Source organism: Pholcus phalangioides, unplaced genomic scaffold (genome assembly GCF_987345545.1).
Source record: "Pholcus phalangioides strain wild (caught in Gottingen) unplaced genomic scaffold, Ppha-v1.0 ptg000004l_1, whole genome shotgun sequence".
Lineage (NCBI taxonomy): Eukaryota > Metazoa > Arthropoda > Arachnida > Araneae > Pholcidae > Pholcus > Pholcus phalangioides.
The window spans coordinates 18,222,303-18,250,291 of record NW_028301597.1 but is presented as its reverse complement, the minus strand read 5'-3'; the positions used below and the strand labels follow the sequence as shown (position 1 = coordinate 18,250,291).

The 27,989-nt window shown below is 36.6% G+C and overlaps 1 long non-coding RNA gene across 5 annotated transcripts; it reads left to right on the top strand.

The window, feature by feature from the left end:
- Nucleotides 1-258: 258 nt before the first annotated feature.
- LOC149086690 (uncharacterized) lies at nt 259-27,989 on the top strand. 5 transcript variants are annotated; one of them, XR_016192491.1, is made up of 4 exons: nt 2,542-2,878; nt 7,279-7,387; nt 8,628-8,764; nt 13,152-13,425. It is a non-coding gene; the product is annotated as an uncharacterized LOC149086690 (long non-coding RNA). The 5 variants fall into 5 exon arrangements; XR_016192489.1 differs by lacking the exons at nt 2,542-2,878; nt 7,279-7,387; nt 8,628-8,764; nt 13,152-13,425 and adding exons at nt 259-412; nt 25,237-25,365; nt 27,539-27,989; XR_016192490.1 differs by lacking the exons at nt 7,279-7,387; nt 8,628-8,764; nt 13,152-13,425 and adding exons at nt 25,237-25,365; nt 27,539-27,989 and having other exon boundaries at nt 2,090-2,878.

The window sequence follows — 27,989 nt, the reverse complement described above, 5'->3', positions numbered from 1 at the left end:
AAGAGGTCAAGCCATAGTTTGAGATGTTATTTATCACATCCAAAATCTCGGAACCAGAAGAGAAATCGTGTCGCCTCGATTTCTACTTCTCCTCCCCGAATGTTTTTTACGTAATACCAAAAATATTTGCTGTTTCTTTCGCCTTAACTTGTCGAGACCATCACGTGATTTCTAATTTCTGGTATAACATGTGGGGGGGGGGAGACTTTTCTTTCCTGCTCTATAAAGATGAGAGATGGTTGCGTAATCATCGCACAACACATACACGTGCTAGTAAGGAATATTTATTATACTTTATATGGAAAGTTTGATTGCTTATTATACCATGTAAACTTGATATTTTATATCTGTTGACCGATAGCTAATGAGAACAAGGAAGACACCTGTGTTAGTTATTCTTTTAGTATAAGAAGTAAGTTTTCTCTAATATATGTATTAAGTTGTAATGATTATATTAATTGGTATTAATTGTGCGAAGTCTTATTCATTCGATAAATGGCTAGTTCGCGATATAACCTGCATTGCACGTATTGGTGAAATTGGTGAAATCCCGAACTAGACGAGAAGATAGACTATTTGGTGTGCTTCAACAAGCTAATGCACTGGCCAGACTTCGGAAATTGACCATCACTCATCATATTGGAAATCTTGAATCAAATTCAATTTATTTTATGTCTCAGAAACAAGATTCATAATAAGGGGCAGAAAAATGAAGGTTTTTCGAAATTCCCTTGTCCAGATATTATTTTTCAGTGTTGGAAAAATATAATCTTAGGACAGATATCTTCAACTCGCTAACAAGTCGGAAATCACTAAAAATGCAGAAGTGCTCGATATTGGTGCCCGGTTTGGTTTCACTTTTCACAAAAGATCTTAATCGTGACAAAAATTGAACCACCAGAAATACATTCAAGAACTTACATCACAATGGCATTCGTTTAAAGTTACTCATTTTGTGCATAGATACTGCTCGTAACGTAAAAACTCACATCCCGAAGCGATCTTTTCCATTTAAAAAGGAATAATCTCTTTTATTCACTCCACATAAGCCATAATACTGTATTAATATTCGTACGAAAACCAACTGACTTAATATATCAGCGTATCCTATACGCAATAAAAGTAGTGTTACTTAAAAGACGGAGACAGTGCACAGTAACTAACATACGGAAATCACTGTCAACGTCAACTTGTTGCACCCAGGATTTCTTGTGTCATTTTCGACTTGTTAAAAGCACCCGAGCTTTCGAGCTTTTCTGAGTCGGCATCGACTTGTGTAAAGCACTCGAGCTATCATGTGTTATTATTGGCTTGTTGAAAACACCAGAGTTTTCTTGTGACGTATCAACTTTCGGAACGCTTCGATATGTCTCTGAGATGTGAAGTGGGGTATATCCGGTCCTTCAATAGTATCAACTTCCGTAAGCACTCGAAATTTGTTGTGTCGGTATCGACGTGTATAAAGTACAAGAGCTAGTTTGCATTAGTATCGACTTGTGTAAATCACAAGAGCTTTTTCGTGTCAGTATCGACTTGTTGAAAGCACCGGAGCTGGTTTTTTTTTTTTGCACCGGTATCAAAAACTTCAGTTAAAGACCCGTTTTTCTTGTGTCGGTTCGATTCGACTTGCTAAAAGCACCCAAGCGTTTTTGTGTCATTTTCGACTTGTCGGAAGCACCTGAGCTTTCGAGCTTTTTTGAGTTGGTATCGACGTGTGTGAAGCCTTCAAGCTATCACGTGATGTTATCGACTTGTTGAAAACACCCGAGCTTTGGCGTGTCGTTATCAACTTCTTGAAAGAATTCCAGTTTTCTTGTGTCGATCTAACTTTTGCTGGTACGTTTCAAGAACGCAAAATTGTACATATACTCACTAGCAGGAGCATTCTTCGAATATGTTTTACTCGTAAATTAAATGACTAACAACTCGAGATACCGATGTATATTGCTTCGAGGTTAAGCATGCATCAAAATCAGATGCTTTTCCCCCCCACTTTTGATGCTCCAAATTAGTGGCACTAACCACTCGAAGAAGGGCGAAGACCTATAAGATATTTCATCTATTTCCTCTTTAAACAACTGTAATTGACGCAGTATACATATAGGCAGATGCTTTTTTGTCAGAACAGCCTCGATCTAAAAGATTTTCTTCCGCATAAACAATGCCAAATAACATGCATATACAGTGTTATCATTGTATCAAAATATACAAGAGCACACACACATTCTATTCAAGTGAAACAGATGAGATTAATCCGTAAATGGAATTCATAAACACGAATGACGGCCGAGAGATCAATTCGAAAGGAATCTTGACCCGCTTATTGTAGAACGGACATTACTTTTTATTAAATGTAGCAAAAAACCCGTGATAGTCGATAAGTTTTATGGATGACGTCACGTGATTTTGTTTCTTCTTCGTCTTGTTATTCCCCCCAAGCTTTTTATCTAGGGAAAAAAATGAAGCCTGAAAAACAGCCTTGACCCGTTTCGTTCTTCACCATTTAGATTTCATCAACTTTCCCTGATCTTCTTCGAAACAGTTTCATTTTTTTTTCTATGGCTTTTGGTTGATCAGCTGTGTGGCTTCAATACGTGTTCAAAGCTTAGTCTGCGGAGGCATTCCTTAGGAGGCAGCGGCGACAAAATACACACATGCGCATGCACACAAACATTTTAGTTGGTGTGTAGAGGGAAAATATTTGATGTAATTTCTAGACGGGGGAAGAGAGAAAAGTTCCAGTGAAATTTCATTAGAAGTTTGTTTTTTTTTTCCTGTGGTTTTGTGATAATGGATACGCTGATCATTCGTCAACAAGTCTGTGAAGAGTAGTGATAGACTACACGCAGGATACAGAAGAAATCCGAAGCTCTCTGCGGTAGGTTGATTTAACTTACTTCTTGATATACTTTCTTCTGTGTGATGAAAGAAATTTCGAACGGATGTGAGTCTCGATAATCTGAGAGGTTTCATTTTTCCCCCACCAATTTTCGCTAGAAATTACGTCTCGGTAATCCTAGGCGAATGGGACCGAGACCACCTCGGATTACTAAAAACTAGGATTATCCGAAAAACAACAGAAAACGGCTTTCAGAGGTAAGGCTCCCATTTGCGGAATGGCTTTTACTTTTATGTCCCTGGAGTGGAGGTATGGGCATTCTAAATGTTAAAAATGGAACTTATTTTCATTGCATGAAGCATGATTGTTCCAACTTGTTTTCTTTGGACCTCCGTATTCGTGATCACTTTGGCATGTTCTGTTCTTAATCCAACGGATTGATTCATTGCAAATTGTGGCTGCCATGACTCATGGCATGACTATAAGGGAGCCTGCCAGGGACTCTCTAGCCCCGGGATTCGACGTGAATGTCATTGTGTTTTTTTACGCTATAAAGCCTAGTGATCAAGACCACCCCCCCCCCTACAGTGTCTGTCAAACCTCCCTCAAACTGAAATTACTCGCATAGGTAGACATGTATATCAATAAAATAAATTAAGGAAAAACACAGAGAGAATTATTGAGGAGAAATTTTGAAACATTATAGCACCTCTGATTATCCGGATTCTCAACTTTAAGACTCGCATTATCGAGACTACTGCATATGAATGTCAGGGATGGTGAAATCTCCGAAAATTCCCATGCCCGATTAAAAATAATACATTCCCGAGTCAATATTCTACATGTTAGCGGTGGGCATGTAGTTGAAAAAAATACACGCCCAGTCAAAATTTTCACATGCTCTGGACATGTCGGACAATAGATTTTTCTAGCCCTGATGCATGAATGTTTTCTTTGTTCTGTACTTCATTAAATGTGATTTTATTTCTTTAAAGAATTTGTATAATTTATTTTTCACTTTCATCTACATCCGTTTTTTTCGGAAGAATGAATAAAAATCTGTCTATATTTTTTATGTCTATATGAATAATTTTAAAATTAGTTTTTCAAAATCTTTTTGGATTATCTGGGCTTTGTTTAGTAGAAGTTTTTGTGATTGATTAATTGTCATTATTATAGCTGTTTCTAAAAATAATGTTTAAGATATTTTCAATATAATGAAAGTATATTTTACACCGTGTTGCTAACGTGAGAAATAAAAAACACAAATAAAAAATAATTGTAGAATCATATGTTTTTTTTGAACCAATATTTTAAACGGGATTTATTTACTACGGCAGTTATATTTTACATAAAATACTTTATTTGCAATATATCAATGAAATTTATTAATTAATATTCATCAAAAATTGTTTATTGCCTTGAAATTTTCTCATGAATCTACTCCTCTTTTGAATTAATTATTTGAATATTTTCGATTACTTCTAACCTTTTCTCCCTCGGATTAGTTCGTATTCATCTTTTCTTTGGGTTAGGAAAAAGAGATTAAAAATACTGACAGGATGATTGAAAATATTGTAATATTAATCAAAATAGCAGGAAGTTGAAAATGATATTAATTATTCACAAAATGTTTCCATATATACTTTAACTGGAGGTTATTTATAATAAATAGAAAAATATTTCTTCGTGGGAAACAAAATTATGGATTGATTCCTGATATTTTTTATTAATTTTTAACATATCTCCTTCAGCTCCATAACTCCTCCTTAGCTTTATCTACCACAATAAGAAAAATAAAATAAGAAGAAAATCATAATTAATAAAAATACAAACATAATGCAAAATCATAAATAATTATCATGTAAATTATTTGGTAGATAATTTTTGTTCTACTAATTAAAAATGAAAAAAAATCAAAAAAAAAAATTAGTGCCTAACGAATTATTTTACTTGGTACTTCTCAAAAAATCGTCAGTAGATTAAGGGTAAATTATCATCAAAGATTACGAGATTTTCTTGCTCTTCCAGTAGCTTCGGATTGTCAGGACTTTACTGTAGTCACAATCACGTACTGTACCTGAGTCCCCTGTGAGTGAAAACTTTCAAAACTATAAAAATAAAAGAGTTTTAGAAAACATCTCGTCGAGATGTATTTTTAACACTTAAGTCGATATATCAACAGGAACTCGACGTCAGAAATTTTGGAAGAATGGGGTCGTTATTCGGTGAGCTATAAATGCTCGTATTTGTATTTTACAGCTGAACAAAAGTACTCCGTCTGGTCGCTCTTGTTGTCCCTGATGCCATTAAGGAAAACCTGATTAAATATAGGATAGGATAGGAATTACTCTGCCTCATTTGATGAAATATAACTACCCTAACTGTTTTCCTTGGATCTCCGTATATGTATTTACTCTTATCTGTTTTGTTCTTTATTCATCGGTTGAATTCTTCATAGATACAGCTGCCACGACCTATGACCTCTTTAAAATGGGGCTTCCGATAGGGGCTTCAACCCTAGAAGAACGATATGAATATTTTTTACACTGTAAATTTTTATAGAGGGGCCTGTAAGAAAGTTTCGGTCTAGGTTTTCGGTTCCACCGAAAGTTTCGGTGAAGGTATCGAGACCACTGAGTCCCTGCAAGGACACCATCAAACTGAGATTACTCGCATTTGTAGGAAAAATGAAACAAAGCGCGTTCTCGGCGAAAAGCAGTTTTGAGAAGCAATTTCGAAAAGTTTTGGCACTTCGGATTCTTCGGAGCACACACATCAATTTTTCGTTTCGACTTCCTTCAAAACACTAGGCAAAAAAACGTTGACACATTTATTCTTTTCATGCACATATTTTACATTTTATCTTCTAGTGATAAATAATAAATAATTTCTCATGAATTAACATATATTTTCGTGGAAATAAAATATGCTTTTTCAGAAAACTTGACTCGAACTATGGAGTAAAAATTAAGGCTGATCCGATTAATCGATCAATTGTTAATTGCAGAAAAAAAATTTTAGTTGAGTTAATCGATTCGATCAATCCGATTGGAATTCGAATAAAAATTCATAACTTATTTTGATTTATTTGGCGAAACCAAAATTTTTTTGAAGACGAGACCAAAATTTGTTGTCTTCACTGTGAATAACAGTTTTCGTATTCGGAAATATCAGCTCTTCCTCCTTCCAGTACCATTAGGAAGCATATTTGATTTTTGGGGGAAAATTAATAGTATTTATATGTGAAGATCCCGAAAGTATTTTCGAAATAAGTGACTAACATTAAATGACTGATTTCCTAAAAAAAAAACAAGATCCTATTGAAGGAATTATAGGATCTGACAAAAATGTTGAGCATTACTTCAAGCATGCAGCCTTAATTACATACTCTATTCCAATATGTATTTACATCTAGCGAATAGGCGAGTGAAATGAATAGTATATACATTTATTTAGAATCAATTAATAAAATGAAAGTTATCTAATAAGTTTATTTTTGAATAATAAGCACTGGAAAATATCCGATTAGAATTCAATTAATGCGTCGATAGATCGCCTAAAATTTTTTTTATCGACCAGTTAAAAACTTCAATCGATTCCCTGCCCTAGTAAAGATGTGCTTGATTTGTTAAGAAACAATGGGGAAAATTATTATTAAAAAGTATATTAACTTGCCTTGGTATAACCCTGATAATTACATGTGTCAACGTCAAAATTCAACGGGGAAATTTGACTTTACATACGAACATTCCGAGTGAAACATTTCAATTGCCTTTAACTGATGTAAAGTAATACGGAAACTTCTAGTGTTTTTAAAGCTTATATTTCATTTCTTTTTTCTTTTCATAAACTTAATTCAATTGTATAATCTCACACACTGAAGTCTGAAAATTTCATAAATGTAGACACATGCGCAAGAAAGATGTCACCACAGTAAAATGCGGAGCCTCTGGCGCTGACACATTTGATGACACTTTTAATGGATCCATTGGATCAATCAAAATATCCACGAGCGAGTAACTGATATTGAGTTTGTCGAAGTGAGAAGCAAATTACCGGAGCTTCAGGTAGTAGGTCACCTCTTGCCGAAGTCAAGGTTCTCTTCAAACATTTCGATAATGTTAAAAAAAAAAAAAGAAAAGAGGAAGGAAATCGACAATGACCTGAAATTCGAAAGAGATTTGCCTACTTTTCAGGTCGAGTAATTAATTTGCAAGTTTATTTTCTTCTTCATATATATACCATATGCTATTAAGATAAATAAGCCATTCATAAGACGATAGCTTCTACCCGAAGAAACCATTTTCTCTTCTTTTTTTTTATATTTTATTTTCTTCTGACATGAAATCGTTCTTGAAAACGATAAGAGGCGTTGATAAAGAATTGAACATTGATCCTTTGCTGATGTTTGGAGTATTTTCTCCATTTTCACTTAGAAATCTTACGAAAGACACCGCCTATATGATTCCGTGATATTCGTACATTGGAAGTCTCGTAAGAAAAAAAAAAAGCTGAAAAAAAAAGCCGATGCATACATTCAAACAGGTATGATCAAAAGTTTTGTTCTTGTGAATGTTGTTATAGCGGATAGAATTAAAAAGCTAACGAATGCATGGGTACACGTGTAATAAAATTAAAACGGTATTAATTTCAAGCCCAGGGGGAAAAAACGACCGATGTTATCTAACAATTGGTTTGTTTTTTTTTGAGCAACTTCCCATTCAAGTTTGTGATGAAATAGTTTTTAGATTAACCTTTTTCAACTGAGATTTTTTGTTTTGGAAGCCATTTCGTGAGGCCATAGGTCAGTTGCTTTTAGACTAAGAATAATAATAATTATTCTTTGTCTAAGACCAATTTAGAACTTGGTTAGAACTGGCTTGATAAATCAAGAAAAAATTGAGCCACCAACTAAATATTTTAGGAGCCAAACATATTTCTTTTGTCCGAGCTAGTAAGCACACACAGAAAATTTTGGGCACCGATATCAATTTATTAGCTGGAGCGGGGACTTTACGCCTTGGATTTGTCAAGCCCTGGTTTAGATGATCTGTTTTTAGAACACACCTGTATTTTTGCAGATTCATACTATGAATGAAATTGAAAGTTTTTCCTTATAATTTGGATAAAACCTTTTATTTCGTGCATACGTGTATACATTGATATGGTGCAACGGAAATTACTTTTTGAAAAACTATAAACATCTGTTATAAATTAATTAATCATATATCAATAAATTTTTAGATTTTATATTGTTCATATTTATCTCAATACAAGAAGACACAAAATTTAAGAGTTCCTTTCACTATTTAATCAATATAAATAGTGACTGTAATATGCTTCGATAATTATTTTTTATTAAGAATATTTCCTTTAAATTCATTCTAAGCTCGAAGAATGACAGTACGAATTTCATTTTTTCCCCTAAATTTGGTGATTCATCGGAAATTCCGACGGACGACAAAAAATGAAATAAAATGGAAATAAAGAAAAGAAGAAACTTAATTCATAGCATCTTTCGACCAACTAACATTCTTTCGTATTCTTCCAAAGTCTTTACTTAAAATTGCGAATTTTCTATCTTCAAATGTATTTCCTAGTTCGTAATTGAGAATATGTATCTTTTGTGATTGTGAAGATTGTTTTTTAAATGAACCAATTTTTCTTTTCTCGATAAAATAAAATAAAAAATGTCTTAAATTTTTTTTGTATCTTCTATTCCTAAAAATGAATGAAAATAACTGAAGAATGAAATCATAACTTATGAGAAAAATGTCTTTTATAGCTGCTATAGAAGCAACTATCAAAGTGATCATATGAAGCCGAGTTCTTGACGAACGAAAGACGATAGCAATCCAAAGATGGCAGGCAACAGCCTCAATTTCGCCATTGAAATCCCTAATCCAATCGTTATTGAAATAAGTAAGTTTCACATAACTATTTTTAGTCGTCATGAACGGTTTTTTTTTTATTAAGCGAGCTGACAAAATTATTGTCGTGTCGTATTAAAACGACCCTGAGATGTGTGTTCGTCTCATTTATTTTAGATATACACTTACACACTTCTAAAATGTGTATACTTGAAATAAAATAAAAACTTCTAGGTCTTCAGTTTTTACCAAATGGAAATTAATAAACAAACACGTGAGCAAACAGTTTTCTATGACAAATATCAAGCTATTTTCATATTTATTTATGCTTAAAATTTGCAATCACTCTTTGCAAGATGACTGACGTGTGCGTGCGAGCCAATTAATGTATCATGTTTATTTCCTGACACACACTTGCACAATTCATACCCTGAAAAGACAACTGCTTCAAATACCTCTTTATTCCATATTTTCCTCATTTAAACATTATATTTATGGATAAGTGTGACGCATTTATTATTGAATAAAACCTCTACGTTTTCTAGGAAAAATAAATTTTGTTAGTCTTACACGGAAAATTAAACAGTCGGACCTTAGTAAGTGGATATTGGATAAGAGGATTAACAATGTAGTTAATTTAACTTTAGTCGTGTCCCGTTTCCGTGCATTAATGTAAGAAAAATCGAATAAGTGGAAAATAAAGCATTTATCCCCCCCCCCCCGACCTTCTCATTGTCAGTCGGAAATCGCCAGTCATATAAATAACACTGACTGCCAAAGTGGATGTCAAATTATTTGTCTATTCATGTTTTTCTACACCTGTTTGCACAACACGTGTAACGAACGTGTTCAGAGTAGAAATTTACAAATGAAAACCCGTATATGTGCATAATACTGCAATGTAATGATTTATTGATGTAATTTCTAACTAATTCACCTCTGGATATGTGGATAGACGCTTATTACGCTTTCGTTCCCAACAGTGTCTACTTAGAACATACATGCTCAACCCATAGCCTTGGACCAAATGTGGCCCTCGGAAAAATGATGCGGCCCGCGACAAATAACCAAACTACTCAAATGGCCCACGAAAGATTGTAAAATCACTTAAGTGCACCATGGCACATTTTCAGATCACTTAAGCGACCACTAAGTGCATTTTATAATCACTTGAGCGATCCGCGGCCCACCTCTAGTTCACTTAAATGTCTAAGTTCATTTGCATATTACGGCTCGCGACACATTTATACACTATGTCCCAAAAGTTTACAGACTCTGATTTTTTCTGTATAACTTTTGTAGCACACGGTGTAATGAAATGCAATTTTTTCACAGAAAAGGAAAATCATTTTTCCAGTAATATAAAGAGCATTTCTTCATAAACATAATAAAAATTGTATTTACAATCGTTAATTTGTTAAAATTACGTGTCCCAAACGTTTATGGAAACTTGAATGCAGGCAAATTTGAATCTCGTGACGCAATCCTTGAAACCTATGAAGGCAGTGAGAAAGAATCTTTTGTTTGCTAGACGGCAAAGTGATGTAGCTTTCTGTGGACGAGATTAACAACATTTTGAGACTGAAGTTGCAAAGTAAGCCTACTGAATACTTTTCAAAGGTTTTAAATCGTTGCAAAAACATAATTTATCACGTTTTAGCCAGAAAGACGCCTTACCATCCAAAATCACGTTCTAGGAAATCTCGATATACGACTTTACACGATGGTAGGCTGATAAAAAGAATGGTATTTACACAAGTGATGTTTGTTTGTGGAATTTCTGGGGCTTCTGGTTTGAATACATCGTCAGTTAAGGCTTTAAGAAGAATTTAAAAAACTGGTTTTATGGTTTATATATATGGAAAATTGTCTGTTGAATAGCCCTTCTCAAAGACACACATTCAAACACACAGCGCACCACATTTTGAGATGTTAGAGTGGACTCAAAACTACGTAGCTTATGGAGAGAAATGGATGTAAATGAAGAAGTGCGTGTAATTTAGATATCTGATACATAAACAGGGTATTGTCACAAGAGGCACCCACATGAAGTAAACATTGGGGGGACTGAAAGTTTCTGGTCGTCCTGTCTATACGGGACTCAAGCGCGTACGTTAGGAGAGAGAGAGGATGCATTGTGTGCATTGTTTTTTTGGTTTTTTTTTTAAATTATTCGACGGGGGGGGGGGGCTCAAATGGCCTCAGCCCGTAGGTTCCGGTGCCAATGATTGTCACCATCTGAGGGACAATCATTGGCACCGGATCATCTGGACACATTTCCAGATTATTTAAGTGACTCTTGGCGAATTTCCAAATTATTTAAGTGGCTCTTGGCACATTTCCAGATTATTTAAGTGACTTGAAGAGCATTTCCAGATCACTTAAATTGCTCGCGGCACATATCCAAATCTCTTAAGCGACTTTTGACACACTTTCAGATCACCTGAGTGGCTGTGGGGCATATTTCCAGATAACTCAAGTGGCCGGCGACACGTTTCCAAACCAATGAAGAGGCCCGCACCATCCAAAAGTTTAAGCACCCCTGACTTAGAACGTTACATTCTATTATATTATATTATAATTCTATTTACCTGAATCTCATTTATCTAAATTTTGTGTCTCGATTCAATTTTGAGTTAATATTTCTTAAATATATAGCATGCTTAAATTCTTATAAAAGGGCATCATTATAATTACCTACTAAATTATAACCCTTTCACACATCATAATTTTTTCTGCTCGTACAGGGTGTTGACATAAAATAGCGACAAACTCACAGGGATGATATTAGGCATCAAGAGGAACAGAAATTGTCATACAACATTAGTATCGCAAACCACGTTTAGTCGGTGAAAATCGCAGAAATACTTATGAAGGGTGTGACGTCGAGTGGAACAAAAAGTCCAATAATAAGTATAAAAAACATTTAATTGACAGCATGATCACAACACAGCTTGTGGTGTACAAAATAAAATACAATAATAACTACAAAATCTCCTGTAGTCATTTCTCTTTGTCTACTTTCTGACATTGATCTGTTGTAATCACGTTGTCAAATAAATGTTTTTCTACTCATTGGCCTTTTTGTTCCACTCGACGTCACACACTCCGTAAGAATTTTTACGATTTTCAGCGACTAAACGTGGATTTCGATATGATGTTCTACGGCAATTTTTGTTTCTCTTGATGACTAATATCACTTCTCTGAGTTTATTGCCACGTCAAGGTGACACCCTGTATACAGGGTGCATAGGTAGCAGGGAGCTTAGCATTTTACTGGCGATCCGTTAATCCTGGAGACATAGAAAAAGCACTCAAATAACGTTTAATACTCAGATATGTCATTCATGTTGCAAGGGGTTGGAAGTTATTAAAATAAAAATGCTAACTCTTTTTTTATACGGATACCTTGTGCTAAAAAATTCAATTGCAGAGTTGTTTCCCTGTCTCTCCTGATGTCAAAAAAAAAAAAAAAAAACTTCCACGTTTCTAGTGCAATATTCACTTTGATATTCGAAAAATGGAGGAAAGGTGGGAAGAAACAGCATTTATATAAATACATTACATAATTACAATATGGTAAAATGGTTTACAGGTCACTCAATATTTTAAATATACATTATTTATATTTTGGTAACAAAATCATTGCTTCTTAGTGCCGAAGCAAGATTTCAGATTTTGTTACTGTTTAAACATGTAGGCTGCATTTTATATTCTGGAAAAGATCAGTAAATCACACAGAATAAAGGAAAGAATGACTAAATGAGCTAGGAGTTCTGAGAAGACGTTTAGTCTTACCTTTTTCATAAGCCATTTTGTGAATGATATATCTGAATCAAACTTCGAATTACCCAAAACATTAGGAAAAGAATCTAATTAAACATGTAATTTATATATTAAATTAAATATAAAACTGAAAGAGGACTTAATAATATTCGAATTATCAACGAATCTGAATTATCCAAGTTCGCCTGTACGAGCAAATGCTAGACTTTTTTGTTCCTCGTATGCACTGAGTTCGACGGTAAGCTATTATTTTACTGGTTCCTTATAGCCACGTGGTAATTTATTCTGCAGAGCTCACTGCATAAGTATAAATGATAGTAATAAGTGTTAGTTGCTCTAAATCAGTTCCACGCTTAAGACAATTTTTTAATTTGTATCGTTGTTTACATTCCCATTATATAAATCGACGAAGTAATGACAAATAGATATGCATATATATGATTACTCGTATTATTTGTTAAACACATTCACTGCCGATCTCAAGCCAGTGCGTTATGTGGCCAATAACTATCAACACAGCCTAACATGACCGGCAGTGAATGTGTTAATATATTACACACGTTATATTCTAAAGTATAGTTTTTCATTTGAACAAATTACAATCAATTTAAATCATAAATACAGGTGAATTTGATGCGGTTTTTATTTTCCAGGGTTCCCTATAGAAGGCGTCATCGGTCTCGTGGTGGCATGTGCGTTGTTGTTAATCTGCGTCTTGGTCGTTACGTTCTACTGTATGCACAGCAAGAAAGGGAATTCCAAAAACAGACGCAACTCTTTGAACAAACCTTTCAACAATGCCTAGTAGATGCGTAGATATGGAACTGTAGTCGTCATCATTGTGCCTTCATCTGTTGTTCACTCCGTGCAATATTTCATGTTGGCATTTGTTCTGTTTTGAAGTATTAAATGGAGTTTTTTTAATAACTCGTTCTATTGAGAATAATGTTTTTTTTCGATTCTTATCTGTATTCTACTTTGCACGAGTTAAAAAAGTTTTCTTTTTGAAGAAAAAGTTGCAAAAAAAAAAAAAATACTGAAAGAAAAAAAAATTTTTTTGGTAGTTTTGAATAAATATGTTTTGTGCATTTAAGTATATATGAAATTATTAGTTCATATACGGGTAGCATAACACTGCTACATATACGTAGGAGTATAATTTGTAGCTCTTCCCAAAGTGCGTACCTAAATATGGCTACGTAACGTTAAGTACAAAAATGAATATCGTATAAAGCTTCTTTAGGTGAAACATGGATGATTTCAGTTGAAAATTTGAAATTGCATTGCAAAATGTTGATTCAGAAAGAGGTTAACATTTTATATTTTTGATACAGTTTTAGGAAGTTGTGCTCAAGCCAAAATATAGTATTTCTATATTCGTAAAATCATTGACGCTCTTAACAGCAAATTAAAAAAAAATCTTCAATTTTTTCGCATCGTATGCGTGAGAAAACTCTTCAACATAAAAACCATGCAGAGTTGGCACTTAATCATACTTAAATAACTCTGACTAAATAAATAAACTGAAATTTCATATGTGCGTGAGAACATATGCTAATTTATTTTAACACTTGTGTACAGTATTGCAACAGTATATACGAAACGCGGATTGCGATGCTACACCGACATCTGCCCTCAAGACTATTACAACAACAGGAAATGCTGAATTTTCTGAATAATAAAGAGATTTCTGCTTATAGAAAAAAAATAACAATTTTTGAATTATATGATAAGAAAAAACATCTTCTATTTCTATGAATGATGAAATCTCCACCTCAATAATTTGAAACCTCTGCAAATCTACAAGGTATGTTGGGAAGGACCCTACAACGTTGACATGACATGTCTTCAAAATCGTGACACAAGTAGATAAATAAAACAAATGGTGTGTATAAAGATTTGGAATGGAATTTTTGATTTGTAAGATTAGTTGTAACTTTAGCTAATAGATGGCGTCGCGTTCACAGTGATTTTTTTTTTTTTTAAACACTACTCAGAAGTAGGGTTACCAACCATTCTATTTTTTGATGTCATTTCAACTGTCCTCCTACGTTTCGGAAAATTTGCTCTTTCATCCTCCGTTTTAGGTTTCCGGAATTATTTTTCTTTTTTTTTCCGGGGAAATTTTTTTTTTCTACTTTGAAATATTTATATATTTCTCCATCGATACGAGTGTTTTTGTTTTTTCCCCCACATGCAATAGCTGTCGAAGTTCCTAGAATTTTTTTTCTGTTTTTCCTTTTTTTTAGCAGTTCTGTTTTGGAGTTGGGAAAAATTATTGTTGTGGCTGGATTTATTGGTCGGAATAGTGGCGCCATCAAGGGCGTAGCCAGGGGGGGGGGGACTTGGGGGTCTGGTCCCCCCCCCCCGAAATGTGAGAAAATGACCGAAAAAAGGGAAAAAGATGGCCAAATCTATTGTTCTGTCACTTTGGTCCCCCTCCGAAATGAAAGTGGTCCCCCCCCGAACGAAATTTCTGGCTACGCCCCTGGGCGCCATCTATTGTTAAAATTTGGATAAGTGACGTCGCTGAGGGTGCACATGCAGGCGTCCTCCTTTCTCAATTGTTGAACCTGGTAAACTTAATCAGAAGTGAAAAGAAGACACTTATTCAGGGCCCATCTGTATGATAGTATGATGATGACAATATAGGTCACGCACTTCGTGGCCCGCAGCTAAGTCTGGCAGAACGGCCATTAAAAATTGTGTCGTGGCACCCATAGGCGTAAACTTATTGAAAATGTTGGGGGGGCTCAGGCTCTAATGGAACCTCGTTTATACGACGCGTCGTATAAATGCGAAAACAGTACTGAAAAACGAACTTTTTCCGAAAATTACCCCCCCCCCACCTTTTTTTTACAGACGTTTCCGAAAAAAAATTTTGTGGAAAATCTGTCGTTTTGATTCAAAATCTTATGCTTGAGAAGAAATATACTTATAATACTATCATAACATTACTGTTGCTAAAGTCTCACGCAATTTTACGGTATTCATTTCAAGATTTAACAAAAAAAAGTGTTATTTAAACGTTATGTAAAACGTCCTTTACTTGACAGAGAACACCGTTACAAAATTATCGAATGTGGGGGCGACAAAAATCCCAGTTACAGCCCTGGCTATCAGCATACCGTAGCCCGTTCAATAATTATTTCAGTACCTGTCAAAAGCCATTGAACACAGGGCCACAACTAGGGAGGAGCAGGCGGGTCTCGTGCCCCGGGCGCTAGACCGGATGGGGTGCAAATTTCATTCTAAAACCTCTCCTTCAACATTACAAGGGGGGCGTCAAAATGCGCGCTTGCCCCGGGTAACCAAGGATCTAGTTGCAGCCCTGATTGAACCAGTCAATCATCTTAAATTTTATTACTTTTTCAGTAAAAAATATGCATGAGAAACTACAGTCGATCCCGCTTAGTTTTTCCGCTTACAACGTTTCTTCATGATGGGTTTTTGAAAACCGTAAAACACTGTATTTCAGTGACACGTTTTCACCAATTGAAAAATTATGTGATTCGATTGATAGAAAAGGTGTTTTCCAAAGACTTGGGAGTTCGAATCGAAATGAAAACGTCGATTAATTGAAGTGTATACAGGCAGGGTCCTGGGTAAGCAGGAATTAGGAGGCTCTTGCGACAAGAGTCAAAGATGTTAATTGGTCAGTGAATGTATGTTGTTTGAATTTCGGGGGCTCAAAGTTATAAAGGCTTCATTTGCCCATGAAGAAATTAGGCCCTGTATACAGGGATAATGTATAGAAATGTATAGCAACTGAAGCAAAACCTCGTACAAATAAGTAAGGTCAGAAACGTAATAGGGAGATATATACAAAGGGTTCCATTACATTTTCCTAAATACAGTAAAATCTCCACAAATGATCACCTGCACTCAAACACAAATATGCATCAGTGGCCGCCTCTATTTGGCGTAAAATTTCTATGGTGGAGCCCCGTACGCTCTCCTCTTATATTCATTTATCGAATTTACTGATTTATTTTCTTCGAGTGGGTGCGGAGCCCCCGGGAAGTGTACACGGAGCACCGGTTGAGAACCGCTGCTTCAGTGAAAAGTTTCCAAAACTTTTTGTGTTCCATAGCTCTTCTTTAAAAAAAATTTCTTTCTCATTTCTCCCAACTCAAGCCCACCCATAGGATCCTATACTAAACCCATAGCTTCTATCGACCCTTTGGACAATTGCATCGACCCCTTCCCCCAGGGGTCGATGTTTCACACTTTGGAAAGCACAGCTTCAGTGGCCATTCTTGGTTATTATACAACTTAATTTAATGAAAGGTCACGGGAAATTGACCTTTTTATTTTTGATTTATTCATTTTTTTTTTTGCACTATTTATAAATTTGTTATGATTAGTCCTGTTTGTTGCATTTATATAAATTAACCTCTTTTTAGCATTAATGTGTGTATAAATGTATGTAATTGAAGAATTTTCAGAATAAGTGCAAATTTTCAAGTTGTGCGGAAGATTAATTAAATTTTTGTAATTTTTCAAATTAATATTGCTCATAAATACAATAAAAGTTCGTTATAACAACAGCTCACAACCACAAGAAAAGTTTTCGCTGTAACGTAGTTCTCATTATAAACGAATTTTCACGTTTCGCTCTGTAAGAACATAAAATTATTGAAAATTGCTGCTTTATCTGCATTGGGACGTCTTTGAGATCATTTCGTTCTAATATTAACGATTGAACGGAACTCTAGTCATGTGAAATTGATTTTTGATCTCAAATCAGTTGATTCTCTAAGAGCATAAGACGTTTTCCATAGAATTTCGTATCATCAAAGCGGTTTAGATGACCAACTGAACAATTAAAAGTCTGAACTTATTACATTCATGCTCACTTCCATGGATTTATGGATCAGGCAACATCGTCTATCGAATCGGAAATTCGACATTTTCAAATAGTTTGGTTGCTCAACTCCAAGGACCTTCTAGCTACAATGGACCATACCCGAATCCCGGGTGCTTTATTTGCTTGTCATTTCTTTTTTTTCAAGTAAAAAGAAGTAAAATCTCAGGAGAAAAATCCGCCTATTTTTGACATTATTCATGTTTTGTTACTTGTGTGCACGTGTAGTTTGCTTCTTTTTCGAGCAACTTTTTCTTTCTATTAGTGAGCAGCTACAGTACTAATAACTAGAAATTCCTAAATAAAATACATGTAGAAATCATTTGCATGAGAATGTTTTTGCAAATGAATATGCACCGAGATAAATAGAAAAGATGCATTTAAAAACGCATTTCCGTTTTTTGCTTGGTTATTTGTTCTTTAGCACATATTTTCTCAGTTTTAGTTCATATTTAGCCATTTTTTTTAAGTGGAAAATTCGGGCTCTAATTACAGGCGAATCCCGTTTTAACGAATACCGTTACAGCGAAAATATCGTTTTAACGAATGGTTTTCTAATCCCTCTAATAAGTATACATAGGAACAATGCAAACAATCTGAAATTTCTTTATAACGAAGTGTTTTCTCCGGTTTCTTGGACTTCGTTATAACAGCATATTCGACTGTATAACAATCATTTAATGTATTGTTGCCAAAGTGAATGTGACAAGGGCGTAGCCAGAAATTTCGTTCGGCAGGGGGGACCAAAGTGATAGAACAATAGATTTGGTCATCTTTTCCCCTTTTTTCGGTCATTTTCTCACATTTCGGACGAGGGGACCAGACCCCCAAGTCTTCCTCTTCGCTACGCCCTTGGAATGGGACTACCCCTGAGCATGAGCGTACCCAAGAAAACCAATCTATTGGGGGGGGGGGGACACACGGAATTTCTTCCAGAGAATTTTTGAGTTGGTGCCAATTTTCCAAAAGCATTTAATTAACAAAAATTTATTTGATTGTTGGGGGCGTAGCCTTTGCCCTTGAGCCCCATTCTAGTTTGATCACGGTCCAAGTAAAAATATACTTTCATTCTCTCTCTCTCTCTCTCATTGAAACGAGCACAACTCCGGTCTATCGCCATAGGCAATTTATTCAGATCTAGTCATGCCGTAAATCTGAGTATATCCTGCCAGGATCCCCCAGATCTCATGAATCCCGAAATCCCCTGGGCGGGGTCATGAAAATGACTATATACAAAAAATATATTCAGAACAGTATATGCATCTTTATTTATTCCAAGGTTGGACAAACCCCAAGTGCCAGGTCACCATGGTGACTGGAAAATCTGTATTCGCGCCTAAAATTTTGTATATGTGATTGCTAAATCAGAATCTAGTGATGGCTCAAAATTTTCCGATTTCATAATTGTCTTCCAACATAGAAAGGAGCAGAGCCACAACTAGAGAAAGTAGGTAGGTCTGGTGCTCCGGACGCTGGACCAGAATGTGAGTCGAATTCACCCTTTAACTGCTTCTTCTACATGCAAGGGGCGCCAAAATTCCGAATTGCCCCAGATGACAAAGTATCTAGTTGCGGCCCTGGGAAGGGGGTCATCAATTCCCAGAAAGGTTGAAAAAAGATTATTTAAGATACTTTTCTCGTGAAAAAACCATGCTTGGCTCTTACAAAATTTGGCTGGTGCCTAAATTTTTTAATGATTTTTGTCGAGCCCTGTATTTATTTATATTTTATGATACAGTGTATATTTCCCCCAAAATCAAATTACATGTCACTTATTTAAGATTTATTTTACTCTCATATATCAGGTTTTAAATTAGAAAAATAATAATTTTTTTAGTTGCATAAATTTCTTATTAAAAACTCGATTCAAATATTGTCCCTTTTACAAGTATGCAAGAAAAATGGAGTTTAAATTTTTCTTAAATAAATTTTAAATATGATTGAAAAAAATAAAACATGGTAAGTTTTATTAATTTATTGATATGTCTAACAGAAAAAAAAGTATTTTATACTACGCTTTATTGATTATAACTATTAGAGGGCTGCAAAATCTAGATTGTTTTTGAAGATTCTGAATAAATTATCATTAAAGAAAATGTTTAAAATGCATGAATTTATCAAAAATGTGTAGCTATATTTAATATTGCTTACTTTTTCTGTCAGGAAACTGTGCGGAATCACGAGGAACTTTTCCGTTTTCTTGTAATACAGCATGTTTTACTAACAGAAGGTTATACTGTACGTGCACAACCGAATGTGGTCCACACAAACCATAAAATACTGTGGAACTGTCTATCTCAACATTTGTGGGGGTTTTTTTTCAGGGGAAAAACAAGGAGTTTACTTCAAGTGGCTCCAAACACAGCTATTCTTATTTTGCAGAATCACAAACCTCGTCTAGATTTTTCTTCACCACCGTAATTTCTTTATATTCCAATTAGGATCATCTATGTCGGCGTCCTTCACGGATGGCCATCCATTAAGCACAAAAGCTTTTAAAGCCTTGACCGGCGGCGTCAAGAAGAATGTAGTTTTCAGGATCAGAAGGGGGGTCCCCATATGGACGGATGCCTCCAGGTGACATATTCCCCACATAAGCGACACGCTATACACTCCCCGTCCTTCTAATTAGGAAATGGTGATTGTATTCAGTAAACCTGCATTGAAGCAGCCGAAACTGAACCCTATTGAAATGCTCTTTGTCAGCTGCAGAAGGGGCGGCCCCTTTATCATGAAGAAAAAAAAAAATACATGGAATAAAAAGTCCGCCAAAGATCCCAGGCTAGAAGCCCTTCTCCAGTATGTGGGAGTCCATGGCCGTGCTTATAGCTCGCTGAGTGCCCCCCCCCCCCGGGAAACACGCCACTAGATGCCACAGACGGGCTGTAACTAGGAGTGAAGATCATTTTATTGTCGGGAAAGGGGGGGGGGGAAAGCATCGAAATACCTCCTTGAGATCGACTGTGATGCCGCAAGATATTTAAAATTTCTAACAGTGCTGCGAACGTAAACAGGGTATGTAAAACCCCCTCTTTGCGGTCACCGGCTGGACAAATAGAAATTCGTCCGTAAAAAAGAATTGATCGGGAAAGGAGGAACCCTATTAAAACCTTGAGAATAATTCTTCATTTTGAAATAAACACAATTTTTTGAATAACATAAGTAAGAAATACTACATCCTTTTCAGAAAAATTCCCCAATATAATTTGCAATGGAACATAGAAAAAATTACAGTATTTTCCGATAAATAGAGGTCGCATCCTGTAAAATGGCCGGAAAAAAGTGTTTGTGGAAAAATCGCCACTTTTTTTTTTACATGTCACAGCTTCGTATAAAGGCCGAAACTCACTGTACTGACGTGACGTGATTATTCCGAGTCTAGGTGTGGAAAACGTATCCATGCGATTTTTTTTGGGGGGAGAGGGGAAGATTGAGCCAGCTCTCCGAAATTAATAAGGGGGGGGGGGAGTCTCGATCCCATTGGCTTAAAATAAGTTACGACTTAATGCACTTAACATACGACTTAATACAAGTTACGCTTACGACAGGTCCAAGCACTTCCCTGTGAAAAATCGGGGTCCTCGCGAAAGATCTGTCCAAAAGCCCGGTCCAACGGAGACAGGATCATTTTAGTCGTGGAGGGAGGGAAGAGTATGTAATTTTTTCACCCTCTCCCCGAATCCTCCTCCGATCGAAATGATATTTTTCGTCTTCCACCCCCCCCCCCACCCAGAATTAGCAGTCCCCACAAGAATTCCGCCTGTGAAAACTGCCTTCTTCCCTAGTTCCGGCCCTGGCTACCTAAGTGTTGGAGTACTGGAAACAGGGCTGGGGGGAGGGGTCAAATGTCTAGGGTGCCGGACCAGAGGGGGGGGGACGCAAATTTCACCTTTTAACCTCTCTTCAACATTTATTGAAATACCGTATTTAAAATTTCTATATAAAAGTGCTGCTAACGTAGATAGTTTGAGAATCCCTGATTTATAAGGAGGAAATTTCATATTCCTAGTATTAGAATGCAATAGTACCCGGCTCAGGGGGCTTTGAAATTTTCCATTCATTTCTTATTTTCTTTTTTTTTGTGTGTTAATTTTATTTTACTATTATTTATTTGATTCCCCTCAAAGGCACCGGAACCTAGGAGTGGAGGATATTTGAGCCCAAAAAATTTTGTAAGGCGGTTGAGCCCCCCCCCCCAATAGTTTTTAGAAGAACAATGCAGTGCGTCTCTCTCCACCCAATGTTAATTTCTTCATGTCAGCGCCTCTGTTGTGAAGAACTTGTTAATAAGCTTAATCATTGTTCACTTTACCTCCTCCCACTTTTTTTCTTTTTTTGTGTTGCGTCATGTCCCCATCCCCAAGGGTCACACTCAACAAAAGAAGGAAGAGATGCTCTTGAGTTTACCGACAGTGCAAGCAAGAGAAAGGTTCCCCCGCCCCCAAGTTATCTACACTGGTGCCTTCAGGCACCTCTGGGAGGACGCAATTTAGGATGAATGGATGCAGGATTGATTCGGAGATAAGACTACTATTGTCACAGAACAAGTGCGTTGAGATTCTGAAGAAAAGTAAAAAAATAAAATTTCGAGCAGATGGATTTCTACTATTTAAAGAAATTTTTTGTCAAAAAGTTTTTTCTGAGCCAAGTGTGAGAAACATATCCACTCGAATTTTTGGGGGGGCCGAGCCGGCTCTTCTAAAATGGTGGGGGGGGGGGGGCTCGGGCCCACGGGCCGGATACAAGTTTACGCCTATGTTCTACCCCCACCCCCAGTCAAATTTTGTTGTGAAGGGGCTTGAAAAATGTTTCGGCATCGGTCCTCAAGATCTGTTATGAATGGGCATTTAGAATGTGCTTTTTTCCCCAATATTTTTCAAAAAAACATTGAGGGGGGGGGGCCTAAAAGTTATTGGTCCTCCGCATATACGAGACTCAAGCGTGTACGAAGGAGAGGGAGAATGCATTGCACAATGGTTTTTTTCAGTAATTACTGGGAGGCTCAGTCCCCTTACAAAATTTATTGCGAGGGGGGGGGGCTCAAATGGCCTCAGCCTCTAGGTTCTGGCACCTATTCTTTATAGAGTGTAATTTATTTCGGTTTCAATATCATTGCTTCCCAATTTTCAACCTTCCCCCTCCCCCCACCATGCATCTTTGGGCTTATTTTCATGTCGGCGCCATGGCCGTCCTCCGGTCGCAGTGAACAAAAGAAGAGACACTCCATCGAGAGACACTCAGTTTTTGCCACAGGCAAAGAAGAAAGAGCCCCCCTCAACACCGCAAAGAATCTTCCTCTCAGCCGTGCCTTCTGGCAGTAACCGATGGAGACCGATTGGAACCGATGGAGGGTGCAATTGGGGATTGAACGGCAGGGAAGAAATGAAATAAACGTATTGTCATGGAACAAGAAAGCCAAAGACCATCCAGATTTTTTAAAAGAACTAAAATTTTGTGCAGATTGTTTCCATTAACTAATTCATAATTAGGACAACTTTTGGTTAAAAAAAAAATTTTCATCATTGCAAAATGAATAAGCCATATTCATACGAATTTTTGGGGGGGCTGAGCCGCGTCTTCAAAAATGTTGGGGGGGCTCGGGCCCATGGGCCCTATAGAAGTTTACGCCTATGGTGGCACCAGCGAATCCAATCTTAATTCAGTTCAGTTCAGTTCAGGCCCATCTGTAAGCTATGATAAGTGTCAAGGACACTGTGCTCATCATCTAATTTTTCCCATTCAGATCCAAGACGCAATTTTCCCCAACTATTAAATCAGAACATCGCGTCATCTCATAAAACTAGTCAATATTGCAACATATTTTATAATTCAGAGTATTTCAATTACCAATGAAAAGTAATACTTGTTTCATCAATCTTCCTATCACTTTTGCGAACATATGCCATTTCAAAGTTAGGGAGTCTTTTTTGAAACATCTTATAGATTATAGGCGGAAATACGAGCTCAGCATCAAAAGCGGGCCGACTAATCTTATGTAGTCGAACCCCGATTTAACGACACCATCTGTCCCAAAGAATTTTAGTGCTACAACGAGTTTGGCTTTATATCGGATCATACAATGTTAAAGAATATATTCGTCCACTACAGTGCTTTAAGTGCTGGAGGACAGTGCCGTCTTAACGCATGGGCCCACCCGGGGGCCTCAGAAAAATTAGAACCAGTTGAAATTTTCGAAAATTTGTCAGGTAGGGCCTCAGAAAAATCACTTGACCCGGGGGCCCATGATGCTCTTTAGACGGCCCTGCTGGAGGATAGGACATTTGGCGAGGAACTGCACGGGTCAAAGTAGATGCAAACGATGTGGTAAAGAGGGACATGTTCTAGTTGATTGTTCAGCTGATATCAAGTGTGTCAACTGTGAGGAGCAGAACAAGAATACCAAGAGAAATTGGGACGTTGAACACATGTGTACAGCGTATACGTGTAGAACCCTGCAAAAAGAGATTACTAGAATAAAATCTAGTACTAACTACGAATGTAGTTGAAGTGTTGGAATAACGAATTGTATAAGTCCCACTAAAGTGGATGAACTGACTATTGTAAATATGTAAATAATAAATACATTGTATATTGCAAGATTACAGAGTTTGCAAACCTGTTATTTTATACAAATAAAAGAACTCCCAGCCACGAGGTCGAGTGGGAACCCGAGAAGGGGGGGGGGGGGACTTAATTTTTGAAATTTAAGTACTTAGGGACATTTATTCTAAGTTTGAGTTGGGCCCCAGGTTTGGGACCTACTCGACTGAGCAGGACGGCTTTCTGACGTCCGGTCATCAGATTAAAGCGCATATCCCTAGGGACGCATAAGTTATGCAAGCTTATATCGGATCATAGTCGAAATAGCGTTTTGAAGAGAGGATGTATTATATAAATTCACACGTCGAACTACTGTATCTCAGTGTCTTATTTGTGTTACTCCATTATTTCTTATTTTATTTGTGTTACTCCACAAATAAAATAACCTATTTTATACGAATTTAATTTCAAGTTGAGAAAATTTGTGAAATTATAAACACTGTAAAATCACTTGAATATTTCTCAATGTAAAACTTAACAGAAAAATACTCGTACATTTAAAATTACATATTTCAATTCTGCATAAAGTTGACGGCACATTTTATAAGTGCAAAAACAAAATAAGCAAAGGAGAAAAAAGGCGGCATTGTTTAGTCCGTACTGGTTCTTCTCGAGAAATATCTGCCGAAAGAGTAATTTCCTTTTTAATCACAAATTTCCTGTTTTTCAGATACCTACTGGAAAAAAACTATTTTCGGTATGATTGAATTGGATAAATCGAAGGACACGATTTTTTTAATGTCTACTCATACCGCTGAAAATATGATCAGTGCAAGTAAAAAAATTCACTTTTGAAAAACTTGTCACGGTAACATTGAACAAATTGGTGCAGTAAGGTCATGGTACACTTACACTTGACGTGTCAACAAATTCGTCTCTTTCAATAGGTTGGTTCTTTAGAAATGTGCTTCCTAAAACATTTGGACCGCACCAGTCTTTGCTCAAACTGCTGTTATGTTGGCCGATAATAATGAAAATAAAAAAAGGATAAATCCTCAACTCCTTTGAAAAAAAAAGTAGGATATGATGTGAAAAGAAATGTGGGGATTCTTAGAAATGAGTTTACTGTTTCGAAAGACGAACAAAAACTTATTCAACTTATAGGGAAATTGATAGATTTGGATACTTAAGGGACGGTGTAAATGAGATAAAATAACGGGTTTTTTGTCTTATTTTTAAATATCATCTCGCGTTTTTTGCACAGCTTTTCCAACAAATTCTAGTGCTTTCTCTTTTTTTTTGCTGACAAATATTTCATCGCTATTCAACAGGTTGAACAGGCTCACAGTCATCTGAGGAGGGGTTTTTGCAACATACAGGATTTTTATCCAGTCTGGATATGGCAACAGACAGCCTACACTTGACGCTTGAGATAACCAGTCCAGTTGTTGTAGAATTAAGTGAGTTTCGTTCATATTTTGAAAGTGTTTAACCGGTTTTCATTCATTCATTTCTGCTACTTCACGTTCACATCTGACAACATAAATACGTTAGGGCTCCACACATAACATAAACTCAGAACAGTCATTCCGACACGTACCAATTAGTTAGAAATTCATCAGAAGAACGTCTACGAGGTACACATACGATAAAGTACTGCTAGTAATTTGTTAATGCAGCAGTGTCTAGCCTGGCACAGTGTCATGGAGTAAAATGGTTAGAGGAACCTACCTAGCACACACTTCTCGGTACTCCAGGGATCCAGGCCATCCTCAATAATATGTGTGTGTGAGAGAGAGACCGACCGATCGATAGAGAGCCAACCACCAACAACACCCTTCTGGAATGAAATTTCGGTTTATATTCGATCCAATTTACACATCAGGATTTATTAGATAGTGCAGTAGGTTTGTATAAACTTGAAATTGTTTTTTGTAGATAACACGTTTCGCCAATATCTACTCCTATGGTATCAATATCTTCGTCTGTATACCTGTTCAGTATGTTATACACTCGCTACTTCGATACCAACACAGTATCTTGTACACTCGCTACTTCTATACCAACACAGTATCTTGTACACTCGCTACTTCTATACCAACACAATATCTTGTACACTCGCTACTTCTATACCAACACAGTATCTTGTACACTCGCTACTTCTATACCAACACAGTATCTTGTACACTCGCTACTTCTATACCAACACAATATCTTGTACACTCGCTACTTCTATACCAACACAGTATCTTGTACACTCGCTACTTCTATACCAACACAGTATCTTGTACACTCGCTACTTCTATACCAGTACAATATCTTAGGCTGCGATCATAATGGAAGACGAAATAGAAGTATAGAAGAAGTAGAGGTATGGAAGAAGAAGCAGGAGTAAAAGCATGGAAGAAGTAGAACTACTGTACTGGAAAAGAAGTAGCGAGCATACAAGATACTGTACTGGTATAGAAATATCGAGTGTATAATATACTGTACTGGAAAAGAAGTAACGAGTGCACAAGATACTGTGCTGTACAAGTTACTGCACTGGTATGAAAGTAGCGAGTGCATACAAGATACTGTGCTAATATATAAATAGCACGTGCATAAGATACTGTACTGATATAGAGTAGCGGGCAAGGCCGAATACATAGTGAGGCGACCACGAGGTACGAGAGTGCATAATAGAGACTAGTGACGAAAACAATTGTATTGTTCTGTTCAACACCACACCACACCGCACATATACATATACACATAATCATCACACACTTACATTTCAGAATCCCCCCCCCCTTCCGGACATTTCCTCTATCCTCTCTTAGTATGTGCGGACATCTCTTCCTCTACCCAGAATAGCGATTAGAAAGAAAACAATTCATAGGGGGTGCAGGAAGAGATGTCCGCACATACTAAAAGAGAATAGAGAAAATGGCCGGAAGGGTTCTTGAATGTAAGGGTGTGATAATGATGATGATTCCTCCTCCGAAGAGGGAAAGAAAGAAAGGGAGAAACGGACCATTCAGAATATAGCGAAAATCAGCAGATCGAGATGAAAACAAACAGGATTGTTCAAGTTGTGCACCTCATTGGGTGGCCTCTTTCTCCCCTTTGTTTCGTTTCACGAGTATATGTGCAGTGTGGTGTGGTGTAGAACAAAACAATACAATTGTTTTCGTCACTAGTCTCTATTATGTACTCTTGTACCTCATGGTCGCCTCACTATATGCTCGGCCTTGTTCGCTACTCTATATCAGTACAGTATCTTATACACTCGCTATTTCTATACAAGCACAGTATCTTGTACACTCGTTACTTCTGTACCAGCGCAGTAACACTCGCTACTACTATACCAGTACAGTAACACTCGCTACTACTATACCTGTGCAGTAACACACTCGCTACTTCTATACCAGTACAGTATATTATGCACTCGATATTTCCATACCTGTACAGTATCTTGTACAGTCACTACTTCTTTTCCAGTAGTTCTACTTCTTCTACACTTCTACTTCTTCTTACATGCTTCTACTTTTACTTCTTCTTCTATACCTGTACAGTATCTTATACACTCAATATTAAAAAAGGTTATTTTATCTCAATGCTATCTCCAGTTCTTATTTATTGCTTTTTTAGGGATTCCAACAGGTGGAGTCATTGGAATAACTTTGGGATGCATGTTGCTGTTCACCAGTATATTAATCCTGACCGTCTTATTGATGAAGAGGAGGAGGAGGAGGAAGAGAAGAAAGAAGCGGGCTGACAAGTCCCCGTCAGTCGATCTCATCGTGCCCACGAGTTCTCAGGAAATACGATTCTGATATGCAATATATTGCTCGTAGAATAATTAAATATTCTCGAGGTTTCACCAATATAAGAATATCGTGACTGTCGTTTCTGGAAGCCAATGGACGTCGATTCAATGAACTTCTGCCAATATATATCGTCAGTCTCGTGAAATTACGAGTTGCGGTTCCTTTATTTTTTCAAAAGTTTAAGTGATGAGATGCAACAATACGAGCTTCATTATATCAATCATATGTGTAGTGCTTTTTTATTATTATTTTTTTCAAATAAGAAGTCTAGT